The sequence below is a fragment of the Schistocerca serialis genome, chromosome 9 (genome assembly GCF_023864345.2).
Source record: "Schistocerca serialis cubense isolate TAMUIC-IGC-003099 chromosome 9, iqSchSeri2.2, whole genome shotgun sequence".
Lineage (NCBI taxonomy): Eukaryota > Metazoa > Arthropoda > Insecta > Orthoptera > Acrididae > Schistocerca > Schistocerca serialis.
In genome coordinates, this window is record NC_064646.1 from 428,718,654 (window position 1) to 428,745,783 (window position 27,130).

Consider the following 27,130-nt stretch of genomic DNA (forward strand, 5'->3'; position numbering starts at 1 on the left):
TCGAGAGTGGAATAATAGCGAATTAGTGTGAAGGTGGTTCGATGCACTCTTTGCCAGCTACTTAGGTGTGATTTGCAGAGTAGTCATGAAGATGTAGGTGTAGATGTAGTAGTAGATTCTGCGAATACTAAAGCTCGTAACATATATATTTGCAAATATTTTTCTTATTTTAAAATTGAACGTCTAACTGTATAATTCACCGCTTTGTGTGCGATAATAAATGGGGATTCCATAAAATGTGTATTTACGAAAATAACAAAACTATTTTCTTTATTTTGTTGCGCGTTGTGTACAGCTTTTGAGGCCATTTTTCGTAACCTCGTTTCCAAGCTTCTTGATTCTTGCACAAATATTCGTTCAAATTTCTTCATTGGACATCCTCCTGCATTTGATGTTTTCACCCAGCCTACGTCTTCATTTTTTCTCTTGCATGTAGGTCGCCAACACAGAACTTTTTTGGATCATTGTTCATTTCTTAACATCATCACGTGTCCATATCACTTTAAACGCCGTACTCCATCTCTTCGGTGTTGTACGTGCGAGTTTTCATTCGCCTCCTGATTTTTTTATTTGGGGTCTAATTTTCTTCCATCCTGGTTTGTTATTTCCCAGGATACCGTTCCATACAAATAAATGCTTTTTATTATTGATTCATATAACCTTCTTTTTGCCTTTTACTTAATTCTATCTGGCCAAATTAAAAGAAAATTAATATCGTAATAAATATTTGAATACTAGAACTATAACATCAGATAGGAGCGCCAAGATAACGTCCACAGCCCAGCGATGGATAGGGTAGAGTCGTCTCTGCCCTAATGGTAGACTGAAATGCGCCACCGACAGCATATGCTATTTACTGATTTACTCGAGCCAGAAGCCGTACAAAATTCTACATCACGAGACTGTGCAATATTAAGGGATGTTATAGAATCAGAATTCACATAATTTAAAATTTACACAACGAACTAAATGACCTTCCCCCGGAACTGAGCGGCAGCGACTGCACCACTTTCAGCCATCATCAGCTCTTCATCACTGCATGATTTAGGACAGCATGGACAGTGGCACAGATGCCGTTTCCTTCGCATTCGCAATGTGTCGGTCGTTTGAGAAGTCCCTATTTGACAAGATTGTCCCTGGATTTACCAACTCTTGTTCTTAGCCTGTTCAGTGATCTCCAGGCAGACCAATCTGAATTACCTGTATCTGGTTGACATTCGCCAGATTTCATCCACGTTTGAAGTTGCTCACATCTAGATGCCCACAGTTGGTCTCTGGGAGCATTTTTGAATACAGTTAGTGCTGACATTGAACTAAGAAAACTTCTTCCGGATTTCAACCTAAACCTTGGTGGTTGATGGCCGTAGATAGGGTGTGAATGATTTAGTTCAGCCTTTTCCCTTTCAATGTTTGTGGCTATTTTACGACGTACATCAGTCAGTGCAAAACCTGCCCAGCAATTAACCTTGTCCATAGGTGTCTTGTTCAGACATGCAATATTCAGCCGTGCAGTTTCATTTAGTGCGCCATCCACTTGCTTTGCATGGGGAGAGCAGTACCATACAGGACGCGCATACTGCCCTGCAGAGAAACAGAGTGCCATGACGTAGGTTCTGATCACTTGAGGTTGTGATCCCCAGTTATTGCAAGCGATTTTCCAAAGACGATATTTCGAGCTGACACAGTATTGAGACAGAGATTGCGGTATGTTAAAGACACTGCCTCGTGATGACTGGGTGTTGTGTGATGTCCTTAGGTTAGTTAGGTTTAAGTAGTTCTAAGTTCTAGGGGACTCATGACCTAAGATGTTGAGTCCCGTAGTGTTCAGAGCCATTTGAGCCATTTCTCCTTATATTGTGCCGGGCCCTTTTTGCTAGACGCACTGCAGCAACTCGACGTAGCATGAACTCAACAAATTGTTGGAAGTCCCCTGCAGAAATGCCATGCTGCCTTTTTAGTCGTCCATAATTGTGTCCGAACCGACCTCTCGATTATGTTCCATAAATACACGTCATCTGTACATGTGCATATCGCTATCCCATGACTTCTGTCAACTCAGTGGACTAAATGGAAGAATAGAACGCCATAACAAGTTTTTACAGTTGGTTTCTTTCTTTACATGGACAGTGCGCGCATTAATCTTGGCGGTAACGGGAGGAAGACAGGCGCTCCCCGGGTGAAGTCAGCAACGGCTGAGCTCTTTGCCGCGTTTAGAAGCCCGGGGAAAGCTGCGCCGCAGATTAGGGGCGGCAGGAAGGGCAGCTGCAGGGCAGGAAGACACGGCGGCCCTCTTTAGCTGCTGGGTCAGCGCCGGCCGCGGGTCACCTCTCTCTCTCTCTCTCTCTCTCCCTCTCTCTCTCTCTCTCTCTCTCTCTCTCTCTCTCTCTCTCTCTCTCTCTCTCCCTCCCTTCTTTCATCTCCAGAACAGCCAGACAGCCTCCCACGCAGTCTCCAGGCTGGCCGCTGCCGGAACTGAAGGCAGCTGGCTGGCGCCACAAATACAGCTGCAGCTGCCTGCAATCAGGTACAGAACTTCCAAGAAAAGAAGGAAGGGCAGCTCAAGAGTTCAGCCTCCCGTTAATAGAGCGGTCGTTTAAGATTAAGTACCACTTCGTCGCCTTCAAAGAAAAATACTTTTGGGTGGGTGGGGGGAGGGGGGCAGAGAAGTTCCTGGCTTTGCACAGAAACTGTAAAATTATACGAGGTGGTATCCAAAAGTTTCCTAAATTTCGATTTTATGGGCAAATGGTTACAAGTGTGCTGAAATAGCGCTACGCGTCGCTCCTGAGATGACCAAAGTCGTGGGACAGCGATATGCATATTGTAAGTAGGCTGTTTAGGTTTTTATGTTGGTAACGCTACGTAGCGCTCTGTATGAAAATCACTTGACTGTGCTGTGTGCAGTCTGTGGCTGGTTGGACTCATTGTTGGAATATTCGCTTGTGTAGTGTTGGGCAGTTGGATGTGAACAGTGCGTAGCGTTGCGCATTTGGAGGTGAGCCGCCAGCAGTGGTGGATGTGGAGAGAGAGATGCCAGTTTTGAGAGGTTACTATAAGCGGACGATCTGGGCGTGTGTCCGCCAGAAAAAGGAAATTTGTAAAGATGGGTGTCATGAATTGATAGATATATATATATGATGACTTTTGAACACTATAAAGGTAAATACATTGTTTGTTCTCTATCAAAATCTTTCATTTGCTAACTATACATATCAGTAGTTAGTGCCTTCAGTAGTTATAATCTTTTATTTAGCTGGAAGTATTGGCGCTGGCTGTATTCCAGTAGTTCGAGTATAGGTTATTGTTAGACAGGCCCACTCTTTTTGTAGAGATTATTGCAAGTCAGATTGCATTGCGCTAAAAATATTGTGTGTCAGTTTAGTGATGATCAGAATAAGTAAAGAGAGAAATGTCTACGTTCACTGTTGCTCAGCTGTTTGAACATCAAATAACGTAGAAGATTACCAGCACAGTCATTCTTAATTTTAAAATGGGACGTTTCAATAGATAGAGAGGGCGGTAGTATCGCGTACTCAAAGTGTAAAACGGAGGGCAGAAGTCATTCGTACTCAGGTGAATAGTACGAAAAGGTTTCCCATGCGAAACCATCTCACGTCGTCTCACAGCTCGGCGCCTCTCCTTTCAACAATTAATTACACGGTACACTCACATTAATGTGACAAACTGTCAGAAGCCTGAATAACCTTCTTTCGCAGCTCGGGCCGCTGCAGACGTGCATGAACAGAGTCACAGAGGTTCTCGGAAGTTCCGGGAGGGATATTGAATAATGCCGGCTCCACTGCTATTGCCTCACAGATTCCCTATTGGGTTTAAATTTGGGGAGGTTCGTGGCCAGGGATGTACGGTAAACTCATCGTGGTGCTCTTCGAGCCACGCATGTACACTGCGAGCTGTGGAAACGTTGCATCGACCTGCTACCAGATGCCATCGTGCCCAGGAGAAACGACTGCATGTAGGATCGACATGGTACCCAATGATGAATGCGTACTTGTGTTGATCCATTGTGCCCTCCAGGATGAAGAGATCACCCAAGGAATGCCACGAAAACATTCCCCATGGCTCAATGCTTCCTCTATGGGCCTGGACCCTTCCGAAGATAGTTGCAAGGCGCTTGCTTTCAGACTTCCACGCCCTACACGCCAACAGCCATCTGTCCGTTGGAGCATAAAACATGACTCTTCTGAAAAGGCCACCAGTTACCACTCAGTGGACGTCCAGCTGCTGTATAGGCGTGTTGATTCCAGCCTTCGTCATCGACAAACAGCAACCAACAAGGGTGCATGAACCAGGCGCCAGCTACGGAGGCCCATACTCACTAATGTTCGCTGAACGGCCGCTTACGAGACACTCCCGGTAACCCCTTGGTTCATCTGGATCAACAGTACCTCAGGTCATCCCCGTTTTCAAGAAGGGACGTCAAACAGATGTGGAGAACTATAGACATATATCTCTAACGTCGATCAGTTGTAGAATTTTGGAACACGTAAAATGTTCGATTATAATGACTTTTCTGGAGACTAGAAATCTACTCTGTAGGAATCAACATGGGTTTCGAAGAAGAAACTCAGCTCGCGCTATTCGTCCACGAGACTCAGAGGACCACAGACGCGGGTTCCCAGGTAGATGCCGTGTTTCTTGTCTTCCGCAAGGCGTTCGATACAGTTCCCCACAGTCGTTTAATGATCAAAGTAAGAGCATATGGACTATCAGACCAATTGTGTGATTGGATTGAAGAGTTCCTAGATAACAGAACGCAGCATGTCATTCTCAATGGAGAGAAGTCTTCCGAAGTAAGAGTGATTTCAGGTGTGCCGCAGGAGAGTGTCGTAGGCCGTTGCTATTCACAAGTTCACTGAGGCTTTTTGCGGATGACGCTATAGTATATCGAGAGGTTGTGACAGTGGAAAATTGTACTGAAGTGCAGGAGGATCTGCAACGAATTGACGCATGGTGCAGGGAATGGCAATTGAATCTCAATGTAGACAAGTGTAATGTGCTGCGAATACACAGAAAGAAAGATCCTTCATCATTTACCTACAATATAGCAGGTCAGCAACTGGAAGCAGTTAATTCCATAAATTATCTGGGAGTACGCATTAGGAGTGATTAAAAATGGAATGACCATATAAAATTAATCGTCGGTAAAGCAGATGCCAGACTGAGATTAATTGGAAGAATCCTAACGAAAATCAATAAAAAAACAAAGGAAGTAGGTTACAGTACACTTGTTAGCCCAACGCTTCAATACTGCTCACCGGTGTGGGATCCGTACCAGATAGAGTTGATAGAAGAGATAGAGAAGATCCAACGGAGAGCAGCGCGTTTCGTCACAGGATTATTTAGTAGTCGCGCAAGCGTTACGGAGATGATAGATAAACTCCAGTGGAAGACACTGCAAGAGAGACGCTCAGTAGCTCGGTACGGGCTTTTGGTGAAGTTTCGAGAACATACCTTCACCGAAGAGTCAAGCAGTATATTGCTCCCTCCTACGTATATCTCGCGAAGAGACCATGAGGATAAAGTCAGAGAGATTAAAGCCCACACAGAGGCATACCGACAATCTTTCTTTCCACGAACAATACGAGACTGGAATAGAAGGGAGAACCGATAGAGTTACTCAAAGTACCTTCCGCCACACACCGACAGGTGGCTTGCGGAGTATGGATGTAGATGTAGAACAGTTGCACATCTATTCACTCGTACACGTCCGTCCTTCAGCCCTGTAATCTATGGCCCGTGCCGCAACACAGCTGCATCGGTGCCAGTTTTCCATAACGCCAGACGTAGCCTCGTTCTTCCTCTTGTGTAGTATGAAAATCAAGTGGAAAGGGCAAAGATTCAAGCACTCTTGACGCTCTTGACAAAACATACTTCCAGTACGCACTTAAAAAGTAGCAGAAACTTTGGCATCGGCGCCTTCGCTCCCAAGCCGAATACTTTGCAGATCATGGTGCAGAATAAGATCTAGGTATAACCTGATAATTATTATTAATATATTTGGGTAACTTTTAGATACAATCTCGTAAATGCAAAGATTAGAAAAAAAAGTATTCATCAAGAGTGCAGTAACACAGTGAGGGGAAGGCGGTGTGTGAACGAGTGCTGTATAGACTCCCGTGGTAAGTGTGGGCTGTGTGTTTGTCAGCCGCCAGGAGACGGTAAGCGGGGCAGTGGTCGGCCGGTGGCTGTTGCGCTGCCAACTAAGACAGTGTGCCGGCGTGGCGGACAGGCGGCGACCTCTCCCTACGTGAGCCGACTTCCTGACCAGGGCTGCCTGTGCCTGCACGAGTATACCGGCTCTCGGGATTCAGAGGCGTGGCCTGCAGAGAAAACCGAGGAGGAGGTGTCTGCGCTACAGCACAACGATCTAGAGCTCCTATAGCTGCCAAGTGTAACTGCGAATTTACCTATGCATGTTATTTTGAAGCGCTATCCCGAATTTTTTCAGAGGTAACTCCGGACACCTATTTGCTCTGGATTTATTAGTTGTATATATACTCCGTCTTCAGGCCACGAGTGGCCTACCGGGACCATCCGACCGCCGTGTCATCCTCAGTGGAGGACGCAGATAGGAGGGGCGTGGGGTCAGCACACCGCTCTCCCGGTCTTTATGATGGTATTCTTGACCGAAGCCGCTACTATACCGTCGAGTAGCTCCTCAATTGGCATCACGAGGCTGAGTACACCCCGAAAAATGGCAACAGCGCATGGCGGCTGGATGGTCACCCATCCAAGCGCCGGCCACGCCCAACAACGCTTAACTTCGGTGATATCACGGGAACCGGTGTATCCACTGCGGCAAGGCCGTTGCCCGGATTTATTAGTTATAGAACTGTTTACCCCGAATTAGAGATTTATTTCACTTGTATCGGCATATTTTGTTCTTAGTTTTACTTAAAGTGGCGAAACTGTACCCAGTTACATTGTTGCGCAAAAGGCACAGAGCTGGTTTCTATCACCATGCGTCAATTGTGCGCTAAACTTATATTACGTTGTATCGTGTACTATATGATATTACGCTACACTGCCTTAGTTAAGTTTACTTGTTTTTCTTTGTCAATGATCGTATATCCGGGAAAGAATGAAATCGATTCGATATTGCCGTGCCTGTGTTGTTACCATGCGTAGGGACATGTCCCTACGTTTAGGGACTTCTGACATTGTTTCCTAAAATATAGAAATGTAGGGACGAATTTACGGCACCTCTGTAAAACGTAGGGACGTTTTGTCCAAGAAAGAAAAATTACAAGATAATAAATTGAAAAAGAAAACATTGCCTAACTGTATAAATTTTAAACACTGTATACGTCTGTCACCAATGTGTATGGAAAGGTGGCCTATAAGTGACTACTTCAGGGACGAAACGAGGTGCAGAAGGAAAGCATTTTACTCACTATCTGGAGAGGGTACATGACAGGGGAAATACTGACGTGACCCCCCTCAGATTAACCCGTAAGATGGCGTAGTGGATACCCCGTCAAAAACAGCACAGATCACGCATGAAGGTGTACTGAACTGTGAAAAAAAAAGCAAAATGCAGACAGTGAAAGGCCCAAGCAAAAGATGTGCACCATTCAGCATATTTGCGCAGCCATGGCGTTGTGATTGTGTAGTTATGGTGTTGGACTGAAAAAGGGCAGATCGGTATTCAAATCTCGCTCGTGCCAAAAATTTTTTTTCACAATATTACGAACTGTCCGTCCAGTCACTGACGGGTGTGTTCGGTGTATTCCAATGTTTGTGTCGTGGTGTAACGTCCGTTTGCAACAGCGAGGTGTAAGGAAGGGATCTCCAGCCGTACGTACCTCCTATTTGTTCTACACAAGTACTACACGTTATGACTGTTGCGTTCCGTTTTGGAAGTTTGGGCTTTTAAATTCCATTGTTTTCATTTCTGTGCGTGTATGTGCACCATGTCGCCTGCTCTCACTATTCATCACATCTACTTGCGACGGTCTTACCACATGACTCATATTCCTTAACCAATGTATAGTATGACAATTGGCAAGACAATAAAAGAACACACACGTCAATGATTCGATGGAACATGCGTAAAGAAAAAAGTCTGGGGTATGAGCTAGATTTGAACTCCGAACTTCCGCGCCGCCGCCCAGCGCCGGGACCACACAACCACGCAGTGATTATTAAGGTTATCAAGATGAGCCAAATCTTCAGCTTGGACCGTTCACTGTTTCTATTTTGCTTTTTTTCTCAGTGCAGTAGACCTTCTTCCCGTTTACATGCAGTTTATGACGAGCTATCCACTGGGCCATTCGGGGTGCGATTGGGAGTTATTCTTGTTAGCGCTTCTCCTACCGATGAGCTGCTGCCTCCTAATGTAACGCAGCACAAATTGCCGAGCAAAGTAATAAATCCGTAGCAAACAGCTTGCACAATGAGACAACGTCTGGACACGAGAACGCGGATGCCTGTGCATGCTCTTTTGTACCCGTCCGTCAGCGATTGTGCAGGAGGAGAGACGGGTCATGTGGATATATCTCTACGTATTGTATTGGATGAAACCGGGGACCTAGAAACGACGGAGAGGCTTCGTCCCGCCGTAGCCCTCAGTGGTTCACAACTCCACAACAGGTCACAGCAGTCCACCCACCCCACTGCCGCCCCACATCGAACCCAGTGTTATATCTGTACCTTGCCAAATGTTTACTGTTTCACCACGAGTTGTACATTAGTGGAGCGCGTAAGATGCGCAATGAGACTTGAAACCGGTGGTGTGAAAAATTAAACAGTCGACAAAAAGTAGCTGTTGCGTCCTCATTTTCCTCACGTAATGAGACTAATAGGCTACCACAGATGTGCATGAACGTCCCTGTAAGGCGGTTTTATGAAACACTGATACCTCGGTACGTCATTTCCATCTTAGCAAGTGTTCGGTAAGAATCACGAGCTGCATAACTCATTAGAACTGCCGGCCCGGTGACCGATCGGTTCTAGGCGCTTCAGTCCGCAACCACGCGACTGCTACGGTCGCAGGTTCGAATCCTGCCTCAGTTATATATGTGTGTGATGTCATTAGATTAGTTAGGTTTAAGTAGTTCTAAGTTCTAGAGGGCTGATGACGTCAGATGTAAGTCCCGCAGTGCTCAGAGCCATTTGAACCATTTTTTTTTTAATTAGAAATGCGAAACATCTTGAGAATGTTGACAGTGGTAATGGTTCCAGTGCTTAGTCTGTACCTGTTTTGCCGGCCGGTGTGGCCGTGCGGTTCTAAGCGCGTCAGTTTGGAACCGCGTGACCGCTACGCTCGCAGGTTCGAATCCTGCCTCGGCCATGGATGTGTGTGATGTCCTTAGGTTGGTTAGGTTTAAGTAGTTCTACGTTCTAGGGGACTGATGACCTCAGTAGTTAAGTCCCATAGTGCTCAGAGCCATTTTTTTGTACCTGTTTTGTTTTCCAATTATACAAAAAAAAAAAACAGTTTTCCGTTAAAATGGTTCAAATAGCTCAAAGCACTATAGGACTTAAGATCTGAGGTTATCAGTCCCCTAGACTTAGAACTACTAACTAACCTAAGGACATCACACACATCCATGCCCGACGCAGGATTCGAACCTGCGACCGTAGCAGCAGCGCGGTTCCGGACTGAAGTGCCTAGAACAGCTCGGCCACAGGAGGCCGGCTTTCCGTTAAAAATTTTTAATTCTTCCGATACGCGTTGTATGATTCCACTATATAATAAACTGAAGACTGGGACTTTGTGAAACTCCGAAACTGGTCATAATAATTTGCATCTGGAAGCTAACTTTCCTTCTCTGTATAATGCGGAACATGTGTTCCTTGCCGCACCCCTACCGGCATCGCTGTGGTTACCAAGAACCCGGTCCCCGACAGCTTTAGATGAAAGGAACTGACAATAACAATAAAAAATATTTTAAAAAAATTAAAAGTAAAAACCAATAATGAGTCTTTTCTTGTCACACACATCCAGCGGAGAATAACTGGAAACACTACGTCCAAAAGAAATACCCATTTCACTGCGTCTGCTGCCGTCTTTAGTAGGAACCACAAAATGATGTACTGCTACATATGGCGTAGAGACTAACAGCAGTAAGCTACCCAAATAAAATGGGGAATATTTTGTTTGAAAACAGTGGTCTTTCAGTGAAAAAAATTAAATGCTTGGCAAATGTTACTACCCGACACGTAATTGATTTGGTCGTCAATCTAGAATTTTTTGTGTCCATAAGGACATTCGAAGTGGATGTAGGAATTTTTCACATGTCGTGTAGTGACAAGGTCGAAAATGTGCTGGCAACACTGAGTACGATGCATTAATCCTTCGGACATGCATGCATTTCCATCGGACAGACGTGCATGTACGAAGGAACAGGCATTGCTGCGACTACAGCCGTTATGAAACACATAAAATGCAATCGCAGTTACAAATATGGACAAGCATCAGCTGTATTTCATAACGGCTGTAGCCGCCGTAGTGCCTGTCCGTTCGGACCTGCATGAACGTGCGAAGGAACATTGCATCGTACTTCTGAGCAACATAAGCACTACGATATCGTATTTATCCGCAGATACCGGGCAAGCGACTTTCAGTTAAAATGTCTCCCTTGTACGGGAAACACAGGGTGGCGTTTCTGTGAATGGGAAGTCAAAAAATCTGCATAAAACACTATCACTTGAGTTTCTTCAGGCACATAAGGCCGAAACTTCCTGATGTCTTCCATTTGCTCTCGACTGATGGAGATACAGGGTGGCGCACGAAATGTGTTACCATTTTGTTTTTGAATATAAACTTTATTGTCAATACAATCTGAAAGGAACATACACTACAATGAAGAGCCGTCCATGGAGATTTGTTCTAACTCAGCACATGCTCAATATGTCCACCATTTCGTTTCCTAACTTCCTTCAAACAAACACTGAAGTTAGTGATTACACTACGGCACATGTCTTCCGTAATTTCACTGCAAGCTTGAAGAATAAGTCTTCTGAGCTCCATTAAATCACGTGGATGTTTCGGGAAAATTTTTTCCTTTAGGTACCCCCAAAGAAAAAAGTCACATGGATTGAGGTCTGGACTATTGGGGGGCCAATTTTGTCCGTCATTGAACCGACCTGGAAACCTGAGTGAAATGATCCGCATGTCGAAATCCTCGTGCAAAAACTCCAACACAGTGTTTGCAGTATGTGGCCTTGCTCCATCTTGCATGAACCACTGCATGTTGAAGGGCAAGGCAGTAGCAAGAAGCTGTGGAATGAAGCTATTGCGAAGCATGCCCAAATAACGCTCGCTGTTCACAGTTTCTTCAAAGAAAAAGGGTCCAGTAAGTCCGTGACTGGAAATTGCTGCCCACGCTGTAATCCTCGGAGCATGATGTTGTCGTTCATGAAGCACTTGTGGGTTTTCAGTGGCCCATAAGCGTACATTTTGTTTGTTAACTACACCGTCTAAATGAAAATGCGCCTCGTCTGAAAACCAAACGTTGTTGAGAGCTTCTTCCCTATCCTCCGCCCACTGAGCAAACAGTAGTCTCTGCTGCTTGTCTTCTTCAGTGAGCTTCTGTGCACAGGTCATCTTGTATGGGTACATATGGAGGTGACTTAAGAATGCGTTGAACGCAGCGTCTGGATATTCCCAGTCGCACTGCTGCCTTTCTACACGATTTCCTGTACAGCAACTCGTACCGCTTCAATATTCTCCGGCGAACAAACAGGCTTAGGCCGAGGTCGCTTCGCTTCCAAAACTGTTCCTTCCTGTACAGATTTATCGTACAACCTGTGGATGGTCTTCTTGCAAGGGACCCATCGTGTGTTAAACTGTTGTCGAAAACGCCTCTGAGTCACAACAAGGCTTTTCGTTTCATGAAAAAGTAACACAATTGCCGATCGTTGCTGTGTCGTCAGTCTTCCACTGTCAGCAATTGCTGCTTACTAGTCTCCTAGCGGCAGTATGGTGAACTACACGTCATTTCGTTAATCATTTGTTTTTCCAAATTCTGCAGGTACTGCTGTAGAAATCCCAGCGGGATATCTAATGTGCGTCGTAAATTGTGAAAGAAACAATCGGTAACACATTTCGTGCGCCACCCTGTATATAATGAATGTACGAGTGCAGATTATGAGCATATGGTTGATGAAATTTGGAAATTTGGGTCCGTCCGCGAGTAGTGCTCGGATAGCCTAGTAGCAAGGCGACCGCTCGCGATAAGCGGGAAATCCGGGTTCCAGTCGCGGTACGGCACAAATTTTCATTGACGTTGTTCCATTACGCAGATGATGGTTGTCTATATTCGCAGCTGCCAATACATTTCATGCATAAGAATGAGTTCAATGAACAATTGCAAAAAGAAATATCATTCGCCAATGACTTTAGTTCTTCGGGCGCAGAGGAAAAGTCCCTTAGTTTCTGTAACCTACACCCATTTGAACCTATTTATTGCAGTGAACTATTGGTTTCTCCCTACAATTTTGGCCCTCAACAGTTCCCCCATCATCAAACTGACGATCCTGGATGCCTCTGGGCGCTTCCTACCAACCGATTCCTTCTTTCACTCAGGTTGTGTCATGAATTTGTTTTCTCCTAAATTCGGATCAGTACCCCTTCGTTGCTTATACTATCTACTCACCTAATTTTCGTCGTTATTCTGTGGAATTCAAAAGCTTCCAGCTCTTCTTGTCTGAATCATTGTTGCTCGCTTATCGCCTCCGTACAAGGCTACAGTCTAGATAAACGTTTTCTGAAAAGATTTCCTAACACTTAAATTTGAATTTGATGTTAACAATTTTCTCTTGTTCAGGAATGTTTTCTTACTATTGCCGGTCTCCATTTTATATCCTTTTACTTCATTAAGCGTCAGTTATTTTGCTGCTCAAATAGCAGAACATATCTACTACTTTTAGTGTTTCATGTCTCAGTCTAATTCCCTCAGTATCTCCTGATTAATTTTGACTTCAATCAATCACCGTTGTTCTACTTTTGTTAATGTTCATCTTACAAACTGTTTTCAAGACACGATCCATTCCTTTCAACTTATGTGTCAATATCCGGGTCACCTCTGACAGAATTACAGTGCCATCGGCAAGCCTTAAAGAGTTTATTTCTTCCCACTGAACTTTAATTCCCTTTCCAAATTTCTCGTTCGCTTCCTTTACTGCTAGATAAGTGGACAGATTCGATAATAATCCAGTGTCTCTCCAATTTCAGACATTGACTCTCTTTCATGCTTCAACACTTATAACTCAAGTCTGCCTTCTGTACCAGCTGCGTACAAACTTTTGGTGCTGGTATTTTTTTTTTCCTGTAACCTTCAGATTTCAAAGCATCTATTCCTGTCAACTCTGTCAAAAACTGTCACCTATTCCACAAGGTGACCAATAATCCACGGCAGGCGGGCCAACAATCCACGGGAGGCGGGCCTATACGTTTGCTACCAAGATCATCTGATCTCAGTTCTTTAAAATCCAACTTCTGAACTCAGCTTAAAATCGTTGCGAACAGCACCCACTGTGATACGGTTGAAGAATTGGAGGTGAGAACTGTCAACCCTTGTCAACAATTAGGAGACGATCTGCAAATATTTGAATCAATTCTAAACTTAGTGTAGATGCAAGTGTAGTACAACATCCATCTGCAAAAACGATATTCTGAACATCTCCTTTAACATATAAACGTGAAAAATAATCATAACATGCTACTGTAAATGCTAAAATAGGACCTTATTCCTTGTTCCTGAAAAGCATGCAATAATTTGTCTTTTAACCATTACAGTTTCCGAAACTAGAATAACGTTACAAACGGTGAACTCGTCAGCGGCGGGTGACGGCACATTTGCATTTATCCCACGAATGGTACGTTTGCGGATAATGTTACTGCGGATAATGTTACTGCGGATAATGTTACTGCGACATTTTGCTTCTAGTTTCGACTATTTACAATTGTTTCGATTTGCGCATTCAATTATGACAAACGCTTTGTAAGTGCTGAGATGTTAGTTCTCTCATTCCGTGTCAGACTCACAGCTTGGTATACACCTGTAAACTAGCCCCACTGCCAGTCCGCAAATGTTGACGATGATGTCGACACAACTAGCGTATAAAACTTCGGCCTTTCTATTTTGAGACCAAAGCCCAAAGCTCTGTAGAAAGTTTTTTCAGCCTCAAAGGCGATAGGGGGATAGCTGAGTGTAGCAACCGCGTCTTGTAATTCTCATCGAGAACCACTGAAACCGTGTTCCGCTGTGCAAAGACCGTGTCGGCGAAAGAAAACAAGAAACAATGTAGTGATTGCATCACGGTAAGCCGTTAAGACAACGAGGCGAAAACTACCACTGAATGTAAAGTAGGTGTTTCCTTTACCTGCTAGGAGCGTTGTCCGTGTCCCAGTATTGCAGCAACCTGACCGCCCGTAAATGAGTAAAGCACATTGCAAACAGTCAATCACAGTCCACCACATGCGTCCACGTGTAGGAAAAAAACAAAACCATCTTGGACTATATCATTTGTGACTGCCGGCTCCGCATGCAGCAGTCATACCAAGTGCGGAACCGTTTTGAAAAAAGAAATACAAATACTGAAACATGAACTAAGTACCTGTCTTGAACGTCTGAAAATGTAAATAACTGTAGTGAATGGAGACAGTTCGATAAAGCCTCGATAGATGTAGGCCAAAATTTTACCGCTGTACCCGGCATTATCATTAGATTTTCCTCCAAGGTGTCCATGTCAGCAAAATTAATATATACCAATATAATTATAATTACATTTATTCATTGTGAACTGTCATACCGTGAGATCACCTAAGCTAAGCACCGTCGGACGTGGCCCGTACTTGGATGGGTGACCGTCAGAGTACGCCACGTGCTGCTGACAATATTCCCTTTAGCCTTTAGGGCAGAGGGCACAGGAGGGACTGTGGTGTAAACTTCCTGATAACCCGACTTTACGCCAATGTTCTGGGTTAAATTCCAAAACTCTCCGCAGTATCTCATGAAGTGAGGGCATCTGATATTGTTGACGGTGATCCGTACGTGGGATGGGAACGTTAAGCTCGGCGGCCCAACTGATGCTATTCAAGACGAGTAGGCTGTGTGTCCGCACCAGTTTTCACTCTGTCTCTACTCTCATCATCATCATCATCATGAGCCAACACAAACACAGCACTAAGCTATATGCGCCCCATCACACTCACATACTCTCTACAAATACCGTACATATAATGATACATCTCTCAAATATCCGCAAGTAAATGGGCCAATGTGCGTGGAGGAAGAACACCCTCTCCGTTGGATGCCTGTTGTCATGCCAAGTTAACGCGGGAACAATAGAATCGGTCTACCAGTGTCTCGCATGTAATTTCGTTTACTGACGGATTCCACTCTCCCAGAACCCTTACAACACTCATTTCATGTCGCATCCTAGTATTCTCACCAAATTGTTATGGAAAATATTAATCAGATATCTTGTTACGGGATATTGACAACTTTTTTCTCTTTGTTATAGACATCTTGCAGTTATCCACATTTAAGCAGAGCTGCCATTCATTATATTAAGCTGAAATTTTGTCAGAGTCTTTCTACACTTCCTTGTGGTAGTTCAACGACGATACTTTCCTGTGAACAATGCTGATTACATTGTAATTCTGTGAGAGACGGCAAACGGCTTAGAAGAACAGCTGAAGAGAAGTAATGGTAACAGATTGCCGTCGAAATAAATCAAACCATGCAGATGGAACTACTGAGAAAATGAGATAGTAGAACTATTAAAATTTTGCTATTTATGCGACAAAAAAATTGCTATGACAGAAATAACACATAAAATGTAAACCGGCAGCAGCAAGAAAAGAATATCCGAAAAACAGAAATTTGTTGACACTGGCTATAAATTTAAATGTTAGGAAGTCTTTTCTGGTGGTATTTGTCTAAAGTCTTTCCCTTGTGCGCAACTGAAAATGCACAGTAAAAACTTCAGACAAGAGGAAAATAAAAGCTTTCGAAATGTTGCACTATAGAACAATGCTGAAGGTTAAATGGGTACATAAAATAACTGACAAGGAGGTACTGAATCAAGTTACAGAAAAAAAGAATTTGTGCCATAACTGGAGTAAAGGAAGAGACTGACTGATAAAACGCATCTTGAGGCATCAAGGAGTAGTCAGTTTGATAAGGCAGTAATGTGTGTGTGTGTGTGTGGATGGATGGGCGGGTGGGTGGGTGGGTGGGGGGAGGCGGTAGGGGAGGGAGTTAAAATTGTAGAGGGAGACCGAGGCTTGAACACATTAAGCAGGTTCAAATAGGTGTGGGTGTCAGTAGTTACGCAGAAACGAAGAGCCTTGCCCAGGATAGACCAGCGTGGAGAGCTGCGTCAAACGAGTTTTCAGAATGAAGACCATAGCAACAAGACCAGAGCCTCGTCAGTGGCAGTCAGGCTTCCGTACCAGTTCCTAGTTAATGGGTGTGGGAGCGGTTGAATTACAGACAGCTGCTGTGCTAGAGGGACAGTACTCCTGTTGCCACGGTGAATAGACTGCAAGTAGTTACCCGTGTCACATTGCTTGAGAGTAGTCTGACGTCTGGTCGTCAGTGTAACAGGTGGATAGGTTAATGGGCAAGACGCGCGGTATGGGCGCATGTAAGTGCTGCCCGGTCATGAGACCTTCCATCTCCGAGATGGTGCAGGCTCTCCACTTGCTACTTCATTAGGATGTGTTCTGGCGATCTTGATTCGAGGGAAACCGCCGCCGCTTAAGTCAACTGCCGTAGGCAACAATGCCAGGGGTCACCATGAACCACCGCGTATTGTTAGAGGCGAAAGACAGACAACTGTGCGCACAGCAACATTCGACGAGCAGACAAGCCATCCTCAATCATCACTACAGAAACCACCGCCTCACAGATGTACACATCAAAAGTATCTGGACAAGTGATAGCAAACGTGACTATTTCAGTCCACATTTTTGCCTTTATGACGGCTTAGACTCTGCTACAGACACTGTCAGTGAGGGGTTGGAATGTCTGTGGAGGAATGGCAGGCCACTCTCCGTGAAAGCCATGGGCAGGCCAGTCCATTACACGAATTTTGTCGTCCACAAACCATTGCCTCGCACATGCTGCTATATGACACGACGGTTGTCTTTCTGAGACAAACAATAATCGTTTCCGAATTGATTCTCTACTGTTCACGTTATATAAGGCCGTAAAATGTATTCATATTCTTCTGCATCTGGTATTTAGCATTAACCGCATTAAGGGAGCAAATCCTTACCATATAAAACACCCCCATACAGTAACAGCACTTCCTCTGTACACCACTACGGCACTACTCGTGATGGCAGGAAACGGTCTCCAGTCATTCCCCTAACAAAAATCCTTCCATCGGACTAACATATGGTACAGCGTGATTCATCACGCCAAATCACTACTTTCCTGTCATCTTCTGTCCAGTGGCGTCACTCCTTACACCAAATGGTCACTTCGCATTGACTACAGAAACGAGTGCCTTATGACCAGCTACTCGGGCATTGTACTGTATTCTTTTTCACTCCCTACCCAGTTGCTGCGCTACTTGTCCTGCTACCATCATTTTAGAACTCACGAATGATCCCTTCCACTTCTTTCATGCGATTCTTTACAGCCGCCCTCCACAAGCCGGCCGCTGTGGCCGAGCGCTTCTAGGCGCTTCCGTCCGGAACCACGCGGCTGCTACGGTCGCAAGTTCGAATCCTGCCTCGGGCATGGATGTGTGTGATGTCCTTATGTTAGTTAGGTTTAAGTGGTTCTAAGTCTAGGGGCCTGAGAACCTCAGATGTTAAGTCCCATAGTGCTTAGAGCCATTTTTGAACACTCCACAACGCTCTACGCTTCCTGTCCGTTAGTACATGAGATATGCCTGATTGCATCTAGCTGTGGTTGTTCCTTCGCATTTCCAATTCACAGTCATATCACTAACAGTCGACTTGACCAGTATTAGAAGGGTTAAAATGTCCCTGAAGAATTTGTTCCTCAGGTGACACGGAATGACTAGCGCACGTTTGGAATACTGACCGACCCACTAGGCTGTTACTGCTTCTCTACTGACGTCACAGTACTCTCCGCGTCCTTTTAAACAGGCGGCTACGCATCTTGTGACATCAAGTGGTCGATCCGCATTATCTAGTGGTGTCTGGATTGTTTTCATGTACCTCTCCTCATGTAACGCCACTGTGTACACTGTGTGCAGTGTTTGGGCGGAGGAATTCCCCCAGTGGACACTAGAACAACCATGGAAAAAGGTACCATTGAATGATGAGTCATATTGCAGGTTAATACCCGCCGATGGTGTAGTGGTTTCCCTAAATCGCTTGAGGTAAATGCTTGGGTATTCCATTGGAAAGCGACCTCGTGCTCAGTCTCTAATGGCCTTGTAAAAAAACGGGACTCTGAACCATCACATTTCTTCCTTACTTCCTTCCGAAAGCATCTTCCATTGGAGAACTCTGTAACTGGAATTCAGAACTGCGTGCGAGCCAGGCAATGCAGCCAAAATTCCGCGAGTCTAGACTTGTCCAAATGGGCCGCAGAGTCGCGAACTTGGCGACGCAGAGTGGAGAGGTGGTCGCTGCGTGCCCGTGCGTGCAGTGTAACGGATAGCTCTCCGGACCTTGACCATGGGATCGCGCCAGATTGGCTCAAATCGCTGCTTTCGCCGCGGCGAGCCAACGAGATGCAGATATGTGACAGGCTGAGTAGAATACTACCCCGAAGGTTGGCGCTTGGGCGCTGCAAGTTTCACATTAACCGTGGAACCATAGGTGTCCTCAGCGTTGGTGGTGGTGGTGGTGGGGTGGTGGTGGTGGTATTTTTTTGGGGGGGGGGGGCAATAGGCACGTGCCCCACCCCACCTGATATATGGGAAATAGTGTTTTATTCATTACAGAATTCTCTTACACTTCTAGAAATGAATGGATAAACTTCAGTTGTCAGGGATATGCTAAGTTTCCCGCACCACAAATAAAATTTAGTTCTTGTGGCATCACATCTCCAAACCGATAAACTCATTTATATAAAAACTGGAACTTTTAAAGAGTCTTGCATCCAGCCCTCTTCCCACCTCTCTGGATACATTTTTGCGGACACCCGTGCACTGATCACTTGCAGAATATGAACGATTGATGCGGAGACTGGTAGTTGCTCCTGAACGCAAGTACATGGGACGGACAGCACACAAATAGCCGGAGATATGCACTTCTGTACGATTACGCTATTGGCGAACAAATCACTGGAAACAGTAACTAGTGCAAGTTAACATTATTAGCGGGTATTTCTCTTTAGGAGTTGGTAACATTGGTTTTTGACCGTCAGACCATGGTGACAGCCGGCAACTTCAGCAGCGCCACGAGACTTGGTAGTGTCAAAGGCGTTGTCGTTGAGCAAAATAATTTGTTAGATTTTTGTGGTTTTGTATCTTACTTCGTGACATTATGTGTTCATTAAGGAACTTAGACCGTCGTATTAAAGGCTGACACTAATAATACAATGAATAATACTTTTAGCAGGCCTTATGAACGTATGCCATGTTAAACGACTCCTTTCTTACGCAGATGCTACAAGAGAGGCGTCGTGCTTCACGGAGATGTTTACCGTTGGAATTTCGAGACAAACTTTACGGGAATAGTCGGACTACCAAAAAAAAAAAAAAAGTTCAAATGGCTCTGAGCACTATGCGACTTAACTTCTGAGGTCATCAGTCGCCTAGAACTTAGAACTACTTAAACCTAACTAACCTAAGGACACCTCACACATGCATGCCCGAGGCAGGATTCGAACCTGCGAACGTAGCGGTCGCGCGGTTCCAGACTCTGTAGCGCGTAGAACCGCTCGGCCACCTCGGCCGGCCAGGGAGGACTCCAACCTCCGCCGGGACCAGCCGCACTGTTCACGACTGCAGCGCCCAGACCGCTCGGCTAATCCCGCGCGTCGGTCGGACTACGTGTTACTTTGTCCCACATACATCTCGCGAAGTGGCCGTGGCGAGAAAATTCGAGAAATTGGAGCTAATACGGAGGCTTACCGACAGTCATTCTTCCCACGCGTCGTTCGCGAATGGGGACAGGGAAAATGGGATCAGTCAGTGGTACAAGAAGTACCCTCCGCGACACACCGTTCCGTAGCTTGCGGAATCTGATGCAAATGTAGATAAAACAAATGGTAGCAAAGTCAGATGCCAGACCGAGGTTAATTGGAAGAATCTCAAGGAAACGTAATTTAACCTAGAAAGAAGTGCCTTACGAAACATTTGCTCAACCGACTGCCAGTACCGTTCATCAGTCTGGAGCCCTTTGTAGGTAAAATTAATAGAGGAGATAGGGAACATGTGATGAAGGGCGGTCCGTTTCATTAGGGGATTGTTTAGTCGCGGCGAAAATATTACAGAGATTGTCAACAAACTCGTAGAGGATATTAGGAAGGCGCCGTGCATCAACGACAGTTCTACTACTGAAACTTCGAGGGCGTGCATTCCAAGAAGAGTTGTACAAAATATTACTTCTCCCCTCACACGAAGGGTGTTCAATAACCAATGCACTCCGTCTTCAGGCCACGAGTGGCCTACCGGGACCATCCGACCGCCGTGTCATCCTCAGTGGAGGATGCGGATAGGAGGGGCGTGGGGTCAGCACACCGCCCTCCCGGTCGTTATGACAGTATTCTTGACCGAAGCCGCTACTATTCGGTCGAGTAGCTCCTCAATTGGCATCTCGAGGCTGAGTGCAACCCGAAAAATGGCAACAGCGCATGGCGGCCTGGATGGTCACCCACCCAAGTGTCGACCACGCCCGACAGCGCTTAACTTCGGTGATCTCACGGGAACCGGTATATCCACTGCGGCAAGGCCGTTGCCCTCAATAAGTAATGCAACACTTTTTTCTGAAAGCGGGTTGGTTTTATTCAGGATTCCGATACACCACATTATTCCCCTTTCTTTTGGCCAAAAAATCCTATTTTTCTACATAATCTCCGTGCAACGCGACGGCCTTTCGCCTCCTTACTGGGAGGTCCCGTATGCCCGCATGGTAGCACTCTACTGGCCGAGGTGGGAGCCAACGTCTTGCAGCATCAATAGCCTCCCCACCATCCACCTACTGCTTCCCTAGGAGTGCATCCTTTTTTGGGCCAAACAAATGGAAGGTGCGAGATCCGGGTTGTAGGGTGGATGAGGAAGAACAATCCAGTGAAGTTCTGTGAGCTCCTCTTGGGTGCACAGACTTGTGTGAGGCATTGCGTTGTCATGGAGAAGAAGGAGACGAACACGCAGAAGTCGTTTCTTCAGTTTCCTGAGGGTAGCACAGTACACGGCAGAGTTGATCGCTGCAAAAAAAAAAAAAAATGGTTCAAATGGCTCTGAGCACTATGGGACTTAACATCTATGGTCATCAGTCCCCTAGAACTTAGAACTACTTAAACCTAACTAACCTAAGGACATCACACAACACCCAGTCATCACGAGGCAGGGAAAATCCCTGACCCCGCCGGGAATCGAACCCAGGAACCCGGGCGTGGGAAGCGAGAACGCTACCGCACGACCACGAGATGCGGACTGATCGCTGCAGCTGGAGGGAGGACAGCAAACGGAATAACCTCTTCACAGTCCCAGGAGATCTTTGCCTTGACTATACCGGCTGAGGGTGGGGTTCTGAACTTCTTCTTCAGAGGAGAGGTGGTGTGGCGCAACTCCATGGATTGCTGTTTTGTTTCCGGTTCGAAGTCATGAATCCAAGTTTCATCGCCTATGACGATTTTCGATAAAAAAAATTGTCACGATCAGCCACGTAGTACCCAAGCAGTTCAGCACAGATGGTCCTCCGTTGCTCTTTATGGTCTTTTGTTAGGCGGCGAGCAACCGAGCAGGCACACACCTTTGAATGCCCCAACTGGTGTACGAGTGTGTCAGCACTGCCAAAAGAGGCGTCCAGTTGTGCATCGATTTGTTTGATTGTGATCCGTTTATAAACTGGAATGACAGTGTCCACAAGTTCCAACACTACAGGAGTCACAGCTGGGTTTGGCCAGCTGGCACGATTGAGATCGGACAAGTTCGCACGACCTTGTTGCGATGATGGCAGATGCTCAATGACTAACCGTTTTTCTGCTCAGTACAGTGCCACCGTAGACATTCTGCAAGCGCATATGAATATCTGTGGTACTTTGGTGTTTCGCCAAAACGAACTCAATGACAGCTCTCTGATTGAAACGAACCTAAATTAAATACGCCATTTTGAAGCCTGCGTATAGGCCGCCACCTATCGGAACTTCACGTAACTATAGGGGCTGAAACATATCCGAAGCCAATTCCGCATTTTTAACCTAATTCGGCCCAGAAAAAATGTGTTGCGTTACTTACCGAACGCTCCTCGTACGTCTCACGAAACGAACGTGACAAGAAAATCAGAAAAATTATATCTGTTGCGGAGCTTTACTGATAATCGTTCTTCCCGCGTGCCACTCGCAAATGGAATAAGAAAGCGCGGAAAATGTGTGGGTGCCAGAAGTACGCTCTACATGCGGAGCATAAATTGAAACTTCCTTATTTAAATGAGTGAGTGTGTACTTAAATTGCTGAATGACTGAGACCCACAATATCCTAGCCCAACGCAATCAGACTGCTCAAAAAAAGGGTAACCTGACTTCAAATAATTAATTCAAAAGAATGGCTCTGACTAAAAAGAAATCATAGTAACCTATACATTTCATTAAGCACTTACCTCAAAAAAATCTTCATTTCGCAAACTACTGCAATACAGCGAGCGTCAATACTGCCAGCTAAATAAAAGATTCTAACTACTAAAGCCACTAATTACTAATAGGCATGTGGTTAGCAAAGGAAAGATTTTGTTGCAAACCAAATAATGTATTTTTTACGTTAATAATGTGACATACAGTTTAAACACGAACATAAATCGTCGTTGACATCTAGTACAAAGGTATATAATCATGAATAATATTCAATCTCCAAGTCGAACATGTACAGATCGTTAGCCTACGCTAACACTTCAGACCACTATCCACCATCAATGCTAACTTCTCGCGTCTGACATCCATCACTGCTGGCTGTTCACCTCCAACTGCTCAACAGTACTTCCATCACTGCTGGCGACCAACTATCAGCTGCCCAATAGTACTGGCGATTAACTTCCAACAACGAGTCCAACCAACCACAGAGTCTCTTACAAATAAAGCACAGTCAGAGATCCAATGCAAAGCACTACACAGCGCTTTCAACACAAAAACAGCCCACTTACAAAATGTGTACACGTAGATGTAAGCATATGTCAAATTCTCCTACCAGATAATGGGAATGCACGTCCGCCCATTATGCAAACAACTGTTGTTAGTAAATTCCCAAATATTATTCAGCTACTTCTTGCCATCATCAATGGGTACTTTTATTCAGTTCTGTGAAATGCAAGCATGTTTCAAGTAAGAATTTTTCTAATGAATTTAGCCCCAAACAATTTATCTCTGTCGTGGCTATTGCTTATTGCCTTATTTTCTACGTTGTTCGGTTCTGTAGGACAATTTTTTACATTGTTATGTACCGATATAGGCGACACAGAACATCCGTCACGTACCGTTGCGCCGCCAGAGTTCCCTCACTGACTATCAGCCGTGATTTGAAGTCATACCCGATGGCTCCTCAAATGAAGCCAGTAGGAAAACCGCTGTATGTCTCCAAAACATGGCAAGAATGGCACGTCTCTCCACGTTGCTGTCATTCTCGCCGACGATAGTCATCCACGGTAGTGCAGAACTGCGTTTCATCCCCGAAAACAATGCGACATCTTTCCATGCTCACCGGCCACAGCACCGCTCCAAGTGCAATAATTTGTATCGTGCTATTAACGGCAACCAATCTATTGGATGGCAGTTCTCTTGTCTGGTTGCTGCTATTCTCCAACGAATGGAGTTGGTTGAGACGGAATGTTGCAGGGAGCGTTACCGGATGGCACGCGCAGATGTGAAGGGGTGACCATGTTCCTGGTACACGATGTGGCGGTGCTGTCTTGTAGCGGTCAGACGCCGTCGATGGGAACCTTGACTATGAGTTTGTCTGCCTTTACTTTCTCATGCAGTCCAGCATCGGGCCATTGTCACATCCCCAACCCCTGAACTCTGGATATTGGGTGATTCGACCAGCCATCCAAATGGAGATGCAGTATGAGCTGCCTTTCTCACTGTCAGGTGCTGATAACGCTGTCGCACACGAGTATGTGGTATTCCCGTATCGTTCACGGCGATCACTCAACATCTAGCTCTTTTCACGCTGCCTATATATCGAACTAGGCCAGGTAACAACACTAAACACGAAAAACGCTAATTCATTCTGCTGACTGTCCTACCTGTCGCGGAGATTACAACTCTAATCATTCACATACCCGCCAATGGTGTGTATATGTACGAAGTTACATTGAAAACCGACCAGGTCTTCTGTGTGCTTCACTTTCTTTATCAGGTAGTGTGTTTGGGGCTGTCGACAATATACACTCACACTCATAAATTAAGGATAATGCTGATACATGGCGAAACAACGCTCTGGTTTGCGGGTTTAAGTCACCTCGGGGTATGACCATGCTGTGCATTTGAACTGCGGTCGTCGCACGGTGGCGCTGGCGGCAGTATACATACACAGAGGTGTGTCGGTTCATGTCAGAGTACGGTGAAGCGAGTAAGTGCTAATGGTAACTGTGTGTTGAAAATGGCTCAAAGACACATATTGATGAAGTTATGACGGGCAGATTACTAGGGCGATTGAAGGCCGGTCAAACACAGCAGGTCGTAGCACGGGCCCTCCGTGTGCCAAAAAGTGTGATCTCAAGATTATGGCAACGATTCCAGCAGACAGCAAACTTGTCCAGGCGCTACAGTACGGGACGTACACAGTGTAAAACACCACAAGAAGACCGATATCTCACCATCAGTGCCCTCAGTCGGTCACGGAGTACTGCAGGTAGCCTTGCTCGGGACCTTACTGCAGCCACTGGAACAGTTGCCTCCAGTCTACAGACGACTGAACAGACATGGTTTATTCGCCCGGAGACCTGCAAGGTGCATTCCACTGACCCCTGGTTACAGGAGAGCCTGTAAAGCCTGGTGTCAAGAACACAGTACATGGTCATTGGAACAGTGGTCCCAAGTTATGTTCACGGACGAGTACAGGTATAGTCTGAACAGTGATTCTCGCTGGGTTTTCATCTGGCATGAACCAGGAACCAGATACCAACCCCTTAATGTCGTTGAAAGGGACCTGTATGGAGGTCGTGGTTTGATGGTGTGGGGTGGGATTATGATTGGTGCACGTACACCCCTGCATGTCTTTGACAGAGGAACTGTAACAGTTCAGGCACCTTCCATTTTGCACCAGTATGTTCACCTTTTCAGGGCTGTGGGCCCCACCTTCCTCCCGATGGACGATAACGCACGGCCACAGCGAGCTGCCATCGTGGAGGAGTACCTTGAAACGATATCAGGCGAATGGAGTGGCCTGCCTGTTCTCCAGACCTAAACCCCATCGAGCACGTTTGGGATGCTCTCGGTAGACATATCGCTGCACGTCTTCAAACCCCTAGGATACTTCAGGAGCTCCGACAGGCACCGGTGCAAGAATGGGAGGCTATACTCCAGCAGCTGCTCGACCACCTGATCCATAGTATTCCAACCCGTTGTGCGGGCTGTGTACGTGTGCATGGTGATCATATCCCATATTGATGCCGGGGTACATGCGCAGAAAACAGTGGCGTTTTGTAGCACATATGTTTCGGGACGGTTTTCTCAACTTATCACCAATACCGTGGAGTTACAGATCTATGTCCTGTGTGCTCCCTATGTGCCTATGCTATTAGCGCCAGTTTTGCGTAGTGCCACGTTGTGTGGCACCACATTCTGCAATTATTCTTAATTTATGATCATGAGTGTACACCATCGTCTCTGTAAGGAACGCAAATGACTGTCAAAGAGGTCTAATAACACATACGTAAATGTGCTTTGGCTTCCCTGCAATCAGACATTACACTGTCCCCAAAGACACGACGGGTAATGTTTTGATTATCACTTGGAAAGAATGGTGTGAGAGCCATCAGATACGACTTCAAGTCACGGCTGGTAGTGAAAGAAGGAACTCAGATGGCAAAACGACGTTGTGGACATCCTGCGTCATCTCGTTACCTCTCATGCGAGAGGTGTGATGTCATTTTTCAACAGAATAGTGTTCGTCGTCACATGGCATATATCTCTGAGAAATGTCTACGTGATGCTGAGGTACACACATGACCAGCAAGATCTCCAGAGCTTTCCCAGTAGAACGTTTTTTGGACAGTTCGGATGTCAACTCTCCTCCTGTACCAGAATCCAGGATATCAAGGACCGGTTACAACAGCTGTGGGCCAGCTTTGTCTCATGAGGTTCTCAACGGTTTTATAATACGCTTCCTAACCGAATCACCGCATGCATGCAGGCCAGAGAGGGCGCAAAGTCATTCTCATAAGTGCGCTCTTTGTAAATTTGACTCGATTTTGTAATCACTGAAATAACATCGCGTACCTTCTCAACCCGCGAAATATCATTTGTTTTCCTCCTCTCCTTCTGCATGTTTCACTACATTTGTAGCCAGGGTAATTTTTTATTACTCTTTTACAAGACTTGAAATTGTCTCGTTAGTATAGTGGTCGACGTCCCGGTTACTGACGCAGAAGTCCCGGTTCCAGTTACGACGATCAGTTCAGATTTTTCTGTAGTGGAAAGATGTGCAGCAGGGGCGATACCATGAGGTCAAATGCGAGTTGTTCGAGTAAAACGAGCAACGAAATTCGCACAAAAGCCACCGAAGTGGCCTCAGATAGAAATACTTGCACCAGGCTGGGATGGGAGTCGTCCATTTATTTATTTACCAGACTTATGAATGTACTCTCTCATCTTTGCACGCAAATGCAGTGGCAAGATAATTAACAATGCTATTTTACCTAAAAGTGTGTCCGTTGTCGTTAGAGCTTCCGGTTGTAAGTATAAAACAAGACAGATTTTGTTGACTCGGCTCCTCTTCTGCGCTGTAGTAATTGGGACACGAGACTGCGCATGTTTTCCATCCGCGGGAAAGGACGTTTCGCGACTCC

General features: G+C 45.6%; 1 protein-coding gene and 1 pseudogene across 3 annotated transcripts in view; one reads left to right on the forward strand and one right to left on the reverse strand.

Annotated features, from left to right (window-relative positions):
- Window positions 1-27,130, forward strand: part of LOC126418609 (uncharacterized) — a 273,681-nt gene that overhangs the window by 123,444 nt on the left and 123,107 nt on the right. The window lies entirely within an intron of this gene.
- LOC126420229 (5S ribosomal RNA) lies at window positions 20,751-20,868 on the reverse strand (annotated as a pseudogene).